Genomic DNA, 11,940 nt, shown 5'->3' on the forward strand with positions numbered 1-11,940 from the left:
CAATGTACACACCCTGCAGACCATATTCAGAAGCACCTGTAGCTAATATTCTGTGGACATCCTGCAGACCATATTCAGAAACACCTATAGCTAATATTCTGTGGACATCCTGCAGACCATATTCAGAAACACCTGTAGGTAATACTCTGTGGACATCCTGCAGACCATATTCAGAAACACCTGTAGGTATTACTCTGTGGACACCCTGTAGACTTCATTGAGCACCCTGTTAAAAGATTGTATTTGCGGTTTATGAGATACTTATATTGATCAAATTGTTTAATGTTCCATATTATTATAATGGAAAATATTTTACATTAAATACCGGGTCACCTTTATTTTACGGCTAAAGTATATATTAGAAATAAAGGAAAAACAAGACAAAGAATGAAATGTATCATGTTTAGAGTAAGAAATGTAACTTTACACATTTCGCGCATGCAGACGTTTTCCAATAACTAAATATAACAAATGCCTAAGTTTAAATAGTCTTTAAGCAGCCAGAATGCAATTGGCCTGCTGAGAATCAACTTTTTTTTTAAAGCGGGAACCTCATTTTAAATTGTAAAGTTAAAAACTGGGTACGATCACTTTCGAAAGTTTGGCACTTATACTGATAGATTGACAGTTGTTAAAGAAACGAGAGAAAACATCAAATATTGTAGAAAAAAATTTAGGCGTAGAACATAGAAAATATTTACTTTCCAAGCTCGCTAAAAATATATATTTATTTGAACAAAAATAGACAAAACAAGCTCTGAACATGTTTATAAATTATATATTAATCATGTCTTGGTTAATATTTATTTTTAACCTGTGTGAAAAAATCTAATTTTGACCCCTTCTCCCACTGTTTTATTTTAATCTCAATGAAAGTGCTTAGTCTCGAGAATTCGACTTGTTTGAATTTAAAACAGAGAAATAGACAGATATAAAACACAAATATTTGCATATTTGATTAATTTTTGAAAATACAAATTAGCAAATTGGGCAGGGATTTAGAATTTGAATTAATTTTAGGGAATTTTATGGTTGGGGGGTGTTGGTGGGGGGGGGGGGTTTTCCAAAAGATTCGAAGTTTTCCGAAACATAGAAATTCCCTTTCTCTTGTTGAACTTTGCTTTTAATACTTTAGGTTCAGAAATGTAGTCATAATGATATCCAGGTATTCAGAAATGTAATTAAAATGGTATCCAGGTATTCAGAAATGTAGTCATAATGGTATCCAGGTATTCAGAAATGTAGTCATAATGGTATCCAGGTATTCAGAAATGTAGTCATAATGGTATCCAGGTATTCAGAAATGTAGGCATAATGGTATCCAGAAATGTAGGCATAAAGGTATTTAGGCATTCAAAAATGTAGGTATAATGGTATTTAGGTATTCAGAAATGTAGGGATAATGGTATTCAGGTATTCAGAAATGTAGGGATAATGGTACATCCCCCCCAATTTTTCATGGGGGACCCCCTCCCTCGATTCCTTCGCAGGAAATTTTTACAAAAGATTATAAGGTGTAATAAAGGAAAATAAGAAAGTTCAGAGATATATAACATACTTAAATATCTCCATTACGTCCAACGAATTCAAAATTAAAACATTCTAATTATTAAAATTACAATTTTTAAAGATTTTGTTTTCTTTAAAAAATTTTAACTATCTAATATATAATTTTTAATATTTCTAAATTTTCTGGATTAATTTTGCTAAAAACATAAATATCTTCAAAATTCTTTAATGATTCTAATTTCATTACTCTCAATTTCATGATTCTTGGTACGTATAAAAGGAGACTTATTCTATAATTTCGTGGATTTTTATAAATATCTTTTGCGTATTTTGTTTCGTATAATAACAGCGAAACACGGAAAATAAAGATATAGCATTTTTAGCTTGAATTAATTTGATTGACATAATTAATTAACAGTCCCTAAAATTAATTAGGTTTTCTCATCTTTAATTTGCCGGCCAAGCTAAAAACTTTTGACCAATTTGAGAAAAAGATTTTAAATTTCAAAGGACAAAAATACCACCCCGGATTAACCAGAGTTCTTCTATTTGAAATCAAACGTATTTTGGTCTACAATTCAACAATCTTTTACCTTTCACATTTGTTTATCTTATACTTTTTCATTCAAAATGCATATGCCGACAAAAAAGTATCCAAGAAAAAGGCTAAAAAATTATGTTTAATGGGTCAAATTTTGATCGAAAGTCACAGCTTTCTGGAATATTGACAGAACCGTTAAATCCACGTGATACGGAGCACATTTTGAAAATGCCAGGACTAAAGGTTTCAATGATTTTTAGTTTAAGAAACATACTGATAAAATTGACGAATAAATGAATCACTGTACTTCAAAAAACTAAATTAGATAAAAAGTACTTTTAGGCAGCTAGAGTAAGCTGTACGGTACACGTACAGTTTCAGCCCCTTCTAGAGAGATTATATTGTCTATGAAAAGGGTTTCAAAAATCGTCCACAGGGACTGAAAAGTCAACCAAAGTTCTCTGAAGTTGGTGACTGGTTTTCAAAACTGTTCAGTTTGCAGCAAACCTACTTAGACATTATCGAAGGATTTCAAGTTGAATCAAATTTACATTTTTTTAAACAAATTCTATTTATTTTCAACTCTAGTTCTTGAATAATAAACAGTTTATGTATATTCAGTTCAAAAATAAAAAGTTAGGATTTATCAAAATAATCTTCTTAAAATGTGACACTTTTCGAGCCAACAGACCTAAAATCTTAAGATTTAAAAACATACTATAGTAGGACCCGTAAATATGAAGACTGCTGTTAGACTCATGTTATGATGTAAAATAGTCCAATATACCCGAAACACATCAATTGTACTCTGTATTCAGACTTATTTCACTAAATAAGTTAAGATATCTTCTTTAAAAAACATCAAATACACATATTGCTTATATGTCGTCATTCTATCCACAGTTTTGTGGGTCTCACTGCACAAGATTTCAAAAAATATCTGATAAAAAATCCAAACATTACTGATCGAATTTAATGAATTTTACCTGACACTGATTTACATTTTGGATTGAAAATGTAAGAAAATATTGTTTTCAGGAAAAATATGAACTAACGTTATATAAATGCAACCTTTTAAACTGAAAATCGGAAACTTCTAACAGTATTTCATTAAACTTATTCATGTAAATTGATGATTTGTATAAAACATGATCAGAGAATATATTTAAAGAGAAGGAGGGGGGTGTATGCATTCTACAATTCTGAAACATTTAGAAACTATGGATTAGGGACTATGGATTAGGGACTATGGATAAGGAACTATGGATTAGGAACTATGGATTAGGAAGACCTTTTTGTATGCAACCCATATAATCCACTGCCTTTTAGACTTAGTGATGACAATTAATTGACTAAAACTCTCCTAGTAGTACTTGATAGTAGAACACAACTCTACAAGTAGGAGTAGGATACAACAATAGGACGGAGAGATGAAACTAAACTCTCCAGTAGTAGTAGGATACAACTAAGGGACTGAGAGATGATACTAAACTCTTCTAATAGGAGTAGGATACAACAATAGGACGGAGAGATGAAACTTAACTCTCCTAGTAGATGTAGGATACAACAATAGAACGGAGAGATGATACTAAACTCTCCTTGTAGGAGTAGGATACAACAATAGGACGGAGAGATGAAACTTAACTCTCCTAGTAGATGTAGGATACAACAATAGAACGGAGAGATGATACTAAACTCTCCTAATAGGAGCAGGATACAACAATAGGACGGAGAGATGAAACTTAACTCTCCTAGTAGATGTAGGATACAACTATAGGACGGAGAGATAAAACTAAACTCTACCAGTAGGAGTAGGATACAACTAATAGGACGGAGAGATGAAACTTAACTCTCCTAGTAGATGTAGGATACAACTATAGGACGGAGAGATAAAACTAAACTCTACCAGTAGGAGTAGGATACAACTAAGGGACGGAGAGATGAAATTAAACTCTACTAGTAGTAGTAGGATACAACTAAGGGACGGAGAGATGAAATTAAACTGACTGAAAAGAGCGGAGAACTAGTTGAGCGGAGAACCGGAGATTTTGTGACGGGTTGCGGAGGTTTAAACACACCAATTCATAGGAGAGAACGGAGAGAGTTGGAAAGTAAAAGAAAAAGTATTTATCAAAGAACAGGGACAAGACACAGAAAAGGAAAAAAGAGATGTTAAAACCAAAACAAAGAAAAACAAAGAAAAAGAGCAAAAGATCCAAAAGAGAACTTAAAAGCGAAAATGATGAATAACACCAAAATAGAATCATTAATCTACGAGAATAACAAATGTTTGTCCATAGAAAAGTTAGAAGATACTAAATAAAACTAAGAATAGAAGATAAGAAAAATCATTAAAGGATAGAAAATTAGAGCACGGAAAGGAAAAGGAGGGAAAAGAGTACATGTAAAAAGTAGGGAAAGAAAATGTGAAAAGAAAAAAGAAAAACAGGAAGCGGAAATAGGTAGGCATAGTTCCTGCCCTGCTGTTCAATGTAAACTCCGGTTCATTCGAAGTATCGGACAGACTTTTAATCAGATAGGACTAATACAAACTATAAACGGCAAAACGGGACGGTACACCAAATGAATTGTCCCCTGCTAGCGATACCTAAATGGCAAAGCCTGTCATTTAATACAGAGGGTATCTGTTACGAAACCTAGCATATGTTACGAGACCTAGTATCTGTTGCGAAACCTAGTATCTGTTACGAAACCTAGTATATGTTACGAAACCTAGTATCTGTTAAAAAACCAAGTACCTGTTACAAAACCAAGTATCTATTACGAAACCTAGTATCTGTTACAGAACCTAGTATCTGTAACGAAATCTAGTATCTGTTTACGAAACTTAGTATCTGTTACGAAACCTATTATCTGTTACGAAACCTAGTATCTCTTACGAAACCAAGTATCTGTAACGAAACCTAGTATATGTTACGAAACCAAGTATCTATAACGAAATCTAGTATATGTTACGAAACCTAGTATCTATAAAGAAACCTAGTATTTGTTACGAAACTTAGTATCTGCTTACGAACCCTAGTATCTGTTACGAAACTCAGTATCTGTTACGAAACCTAGTATCTGTTAAAAAACAAAGTACCTGTTACAAAACCAAGTATCTATTACGAAACCTAGTATCTGTTAAAGAACCTAGTATCTGTAACGAAATCTAGTATCTGCTTACGAAACCTATTATCTCTTACGAAACCAAGTATCTGTAACGAAACCTAGTATATGTTACGAAACCTAGTATCTGCTACGAAACAAAGTATCTATAACGAAATCAAGTATATGTTACGAAACCTAGTATCTGTTACGAAACCAAGTATCTATAACGAAATCTAGTATCTGTTACGAAACCTAGTATCTGTTACAAAACCTAGTATCTGTTACAAAACCAAGTATCTGTTACGAAACTTAGTATAAGATATTGGGTTTCAGGAAATGGTTTATGAAATTTTGCAGAATGCAATATTTTTGGTAGACAATATTTTTACGTTTGGTTGATTTTATATTCTCTTATCTTTCGTATTTTAGATTAACCTTCAAAGAAATATTTATGAAATCCTTAATAAGAAACCTCAGGCGAGTCTTTTTTTGAAATTCAGTCTTTGCCACAAACTAAAATGTTCTATTTCCTATATCTTTGCAACCAACAGTCGATAGACCTTATTTATCTCAAACTATGTTAGATCAAATGATCTAAGTTCAAAATCAGGTTGCAGGAACTGAGGAAATATGCTTATTTGGAATTTTTAGCACTGAAGGAAATCTAACTGTCAGGCCTGGAATGGGAATCACCTACAGTGTGTCCCAATAAACATGAGTTTTTAGTGACGACTTTTAAATCGTTTTCGATCCATGCAGCATTTTCTTCCATTTTTGTATCTTCAAAATTGACGAAGATAATGGAAAATTGTAATTTCAATTTATTTCATAAATCAAATTTGTCATATCTAATTTCGATTGTCAATTTTTTAGACACAAGAAAGTTATACCACTTTATGAAAAGCTGGTAAGACATACAGCCTCGTTTTTATACTTTCTTTGTACATGCTTTAAATATCAGAAACCAAAGATGACTTTCAAGTCGTCTCTCAATTTCTATGTTTATTTATACATTATACATGTATGTATTCTGTATAAATAGTGAATGGACTGCAGGATTTGTGATAAGAAAAGAAAAGATCATATTTAGATAACATGTTATAGATTATATATTTTAACGGTACAACAAATACATAAAGACTGATCTGATATTCTTTTAGCTAAAAGGGTACAGGGTTACTCACAAAGAATAAGACCTTGATGACGACCTAAAATTTTTTAAAAACAACGATTTGAAGCCTGTGTTTGTGCGTTTGCCCTTAATATAGTGTTGAAAGCTAGCAGTAAAAATAATACTAAAAAATGTCTACTGTCGTGCCTGAAATGTTATCCTTTGTATGTTTCTCTGTGTTACGTGTATGTAAAAATTAGTACAATATGCTTGAAAAGGTTAGCTTGGCTAGGTGGCAAAGAAGACCCAATTTGCTTAGAAAAGTTGCGTCAATTTTTAATACCGGGTCAACTTTAAAGTGGTTCAAAACGCCTTGGTCTTTGATTTTTTCTTCTCTAACTCACTTCTACTGTTTTGTAGCCCTAGACATATTTACATTTAGATTTGTAAAGTAATTGTTTTTAGCTTAAATAATATTTTTATTACAATAAAAGAAAATCATCATAATGGCAAAGAATTGCATTGCTAAAAGTTTTCTTGTTTCAAATTCAATGATCAACGTTTTTAAAGAATTGATGAGATTGAAAAATGAACTATGAACTTTTAAATTCGTTAATTACTGGATAAGTTTTTAACTCTTTATTTTATTTTGGTTTTGTGAAATTAGCTTCTAATGAATTTAGTCTTTGTCAAAACTCAAATTTTCTAATCCTAATCTTTGCAACCTGATAGTGCACACCTTTGATAGTTCAAACTCAGAATATTCGATCTAACAGAATTCATAAAGTTTTAAATATCTAAGGTCTACTACATTGGGTTTCAATGATAAAGGGATTATAAAATCAGAGTTTGTGGCAGATGTATCACGATGTATCACTGCAAACTAACCAGGACGAAACAGTTAAATTCAACTGATATTACTGTCACGACTTTGTTACTTAATTCCCCCTCTAATTCTGATTTTACGCTCAAGTTTAATAAAAGCAAATTTATTATTATATATTTATATTATATTATTATAGCTCTTTGAAAAGAGGAGTTATGATAAAAACCTAAAATATTTTTATTTTACGTTAATTTTACTTTAGTTTCACGTGGGACTAGACATTTTCAAACAGGCGAAGGGAAGAAGGCATTTAATGACTTTATTAAAATTTATTCTAATCTAGATAGTTAGATTTTTGTTAACACCCCCTTTACCCCCTTTATCAATGCAATTCTAACATAATCTTTAGAATATCTTCGTATACACTCAACATACACTCTACATACACTCTACATACACTCTACATACACTCTACATACACTCTACATACACTCTACATACACTCTACATACACTCTACATACACTCTACATACACTCTACATACACTCTACATACACTCTACATACACTCTACATACACTCTACATACACTCTACATACACTCTACATACACTCTACATACACTCTACATACACTCTACATACACTCTACATACACTCTACATACACTCTACATACACTCTACATACACTCTACATACACTCTACATACACTCTACATACACTCTACATACACTCTACATACACTCTACATACACTCTACATACACTCTACATACACTCTACATACACTATACATACACTCTACATACACTCTACATACAGACTTCATTCATCTATATACTCTCCATACTCAGCAGTAATATTATTATCAACGAATATTATCAGATATTACATATTTACTTTTATTTTGGGGGGTTTAGAAAAGAAAGCATTGAAAAAATGTTCAAAAAATATCTGATTCAATTTTAAACAATAACATTGAAAAATTTTGAATATATTATTTTTTTTAGTTTTTTCTTCTTGAAACTTTACGAAGATTTTTTTAATGGACATTTTTAAATTTTAATCAGACATAAATCACCCTTAGGAATGTGTGAGGTCCCGAAATGAGTTGGACTTATTTGACGACGTTGATTGGAAACATTTAAACCATTCGCTATGGTGAAACAAGTATTCGCTATGGTGAAACAAGTATTTGCAAAATCAAAAACTGATGAATTGAGCCATACTGGTGAGTCCTAATAGGACGTAACAATGTGTCATATGAATATTATATGCTCGTTTAGTCCGCAGAACTCAAGCAGCTGTGGTAATGAGTTTTAGCATTATGCAAGGCCCTCAACTTATAATGATCGAGCTGGTTGAGCTCTCTGGTCCATATTTCATAACCTAATCATCAGGACTTATTGGGGCAGTGGTTGTCAGTGTGTTTGGTTCGTAATCTAAGGATTCACGGTTCAAGCCCTGCCTACTGCAAAATCAAAAACTAATAGGACGAAACACTGTGTTTATGGATATATATATATATGATAAATTATGATAATGTGTTTACTTAGTATGCTCTTGTGTAATCTAAATAGAGATATCAATTTGGACCGAATCCGCTATGTGTATTAAAAACTAAATTTTATTTTCTTAATTTCTTTAATAAATTTGTTGAAGAAATTAAGATATCTGATGTTTTGTTACAAACCCTCTGACCAATGGCAGTAACTCCGTCGACCGAGGAGATTGTTTTTGTTATTTAGGTAATGTATGTTGTACTAATTTCCATGTCAGTCAAAACCTTTAATATTTCTTTTAGGCTTATCGGGCTCCAATTTGCGACGATATGTTAAAAAAATCTTGAACAGACCGTCACGTACATGCATGTATGTATGTATGTTTTTGTTAGCATATATTGTTCGTTTTCAACCGAGTACATAATAGACGGTTTATTGAACATAACATTTATGCACTAGTGCACTGCACACTGTACAGTGTACAGTGTGCAGCATCAATGCAGTTGTTACAGAGTAGATATACAACGATTTACGAGATTTTGTTATTATACATCGATAAATATTGGTTTACAAGGTCGTATTTTGATACAGGGTTACCCATCAAGTATGATACTTTGAGTATCGTCAATCTTCAACGCTTGATCTCAATATCCAATTTTGGCAGTTTTAAATGTGATCCCTTACTTTAAGTTATCGCTGCAATCTATGACCACTTCGGGATTTCGAGGAGGAATTACATCGCCAAAAGTTCTAACTTATGTAAATCTGAAAAGATCTTAACCTGAGCGTTAAATTAATTGATCGTTCTTAAAAGATATTATTACACAGAGATAGAATGAGTTAGCAGTTGTAAAGAATTGTCTTATGGTTGAAGAAAACCCTGGATAGATATAAATATTGTTATAGAAATTAACAAGGTTGTTCGACAGATATAGGCTTTAATACTTCATACATGCAGATACAGCTAGTAAGAGACAATATGAACTGTGAGAGGAGGCCATAAGAAGGTTAAGGGAAGGTGAACTGTAGAAAGGTGTTTGAAGAAGATAAAGGGTGTATAAAGAGGTAAAGGGAAGGTGTACTGGATAAAGGGTGTATAAAGAGGTAAAGGAAAGGTGCACTAGATAAAGGGTGTATAAAGAGGTATCAGGAAGGTGTGCTGGATAAAGGGTTTATAAAGAAGGTAAAGGGAAGGTGTACTGGATAGAGAGTGTATACAGAAGATAAAGGGAAGGTGTACTGGATAAAGAGTGTAAAAAGAAGTTAAAGGTAAAGAGTATTAATAAAAGAGTGTATAAAGAAGGTAAAAGGAAAGAGTATTAATACAGAAGTGTATAAAGAAGTTAAAGGTAAAGAGTATTAATAAAATAGTGTATAAAGAAGGTAAAGGGAAAGAGTATTAATAAAAGAGTGTCTAAAGAAGGTAAAGGGAAAGAGTATTAATAAAAGAGTGTCTAAAGAAGGTAAAGGGAAAGAGTATTAATAAAAGAGTGTCTAAAGAAACACCCTGCACACCATGGAAAACAACAAAACTACAGTACGGACAGTACGAATTTCCATCCGAGATGATAATCAACGATAATTAATAATAATAATACAGGATTACTAATACACGGTCAATATACAATTACCCAAGATATACTCGTAGCCTTCTACTACCCAAATGTTAGCTAGATTTAATAAAAGAGTGTATAAAAAAGTTAAAGGTAAAGAGTATTAATAAAAGAGTGTATAAAGAAGTTAAAGGTAAAGAGTATTAATAAAAGAGTGTAAAAAAGAAGTTAAAGGAAAGAGTATTAATGAAAGAGTGTATAAAGAAGCTAAAGGTAAAGAGTATCAATAAAAGAGTGTATAAAGAAGTTAAAGGTAAAGAGTATCAATAAAAGAGTGTATAAAGAAGGTAAAGCGAAAGAGTATTGATAAAAGAGTGTATAAAGAAGTTAAAGGAAAGAGTATTAATAAAAGAGTGTATAAAGAAGTTAAAGGTAAAGAGTATTAATAAAAGAGTGTATAAAGAAGTTAAAGGTAAAGAGTATTAATAAAAAAGTGTATAAAAGGAAAGAGTATTAATGAAAGAGTGTATAAAGAAGGTAATGGGAAAGAGTATTAATAAAAGAGTGTATAAAGAAGTTAAAGGTAAAGAGTATTAATGAAAGAGTGTATAAAGAAGGTAAAGGGAAAGAGTATTAATAAAAAAGTGTATAAAGAAGGTAAAAGGAAAGAGTATTAATGAAAGAGTGTATAAAGAAGGTAAAGGTAAAGAGTATTAATAAAAAAGTGTATAAAGAAGATAAAGGGAAAGAGTTAAAGATTTAGTAAAGATAAAAAGTATTCAAAGTGGAGGTTCTCTGTATATAAAAGAGATGATTAACTTTTGCAATCATGTGAACGCACTAAAGAAGATATTGATATTAAAACAATAGTTTTTGTAATATTCATTACATATATCTACATATTCTTAATACTAATTAATATAAACAATAAACAATATAGATGGATCATGTGTCTAATATCCATATATACTTGAGAGTAAGGTTAAAATGATATTACGCTGAGACCTGGAGTTAGGTTGGATCGTCGATCTATCTAGAGTAGAGAGAACCTCGTGGTTCAACCATACTCCCCATCCACCCTAGAGAGGATTGGGGAATCCAGGATAGACAGAGGCGGGGGGATACAGGGGGATACCCATAGAAGGGGAGGGGGATATAGGGGGATATCCATAGAAAGGGAGGGGGATTCTCTGCCTTGGTAGGAGAAAGATAGATCGACGATATACTTGAGATTAAGGTTCGTATAAGAGCTGGGGTGGTTGGTTTGGGAGCTTACAGTTAGTCTTATAATCCTAATTTAGCCACTTGCACACTTCAACAGTTGTACCAGAAGCAAACATAGGAAACCACTGGAGCAAACATTGGATATTATTGGAGCAAACATTGGATATTATTGGAGCAAACATTGGATATTATTGGAGCAAACATTGGATATTATTGGGGCGATCAAAGTAGTAAATCATTGAGCAAACATTGGATCTTATTGTAGCATTAGTGCAAGTATTAGATAATCATTAGTTCAAGTATTAGATAATCATTAGTGCAAGTATTAGATAATCATTAGTGCAAGTATTAGATAATCATTAGCACAAGTATTAGATAATCATTAGTGCAAGTACTAGATAATCATTAGTGCAAGTACTAGATAATCATTAATGCAAGTATTAGATAATCATTAGTACAAGTACTAGATAATTATTAGTACAAGTACTAGATAATCATTAGTTCAAGTACTAGATAATCATTAGTACAAGTACTAGATGATTATTAGCACAAGTATAGGAATA

Source organism: Eurytemora carolleeae, unplaced genomic scaffold, assembly GCF_000591075.1.
Source record: "Eurytemora carolleeae unplaced genomic scaffold, Eaff_2.0 scaffold872, whole genome shotgun sequence".
Taxonomy (NCBI): Eukaryota; Metazoa; Arthropoda; class Copepoda; order Calanoida; family Temoridae; genus Eurytemora; species Eurytemora carolleeae.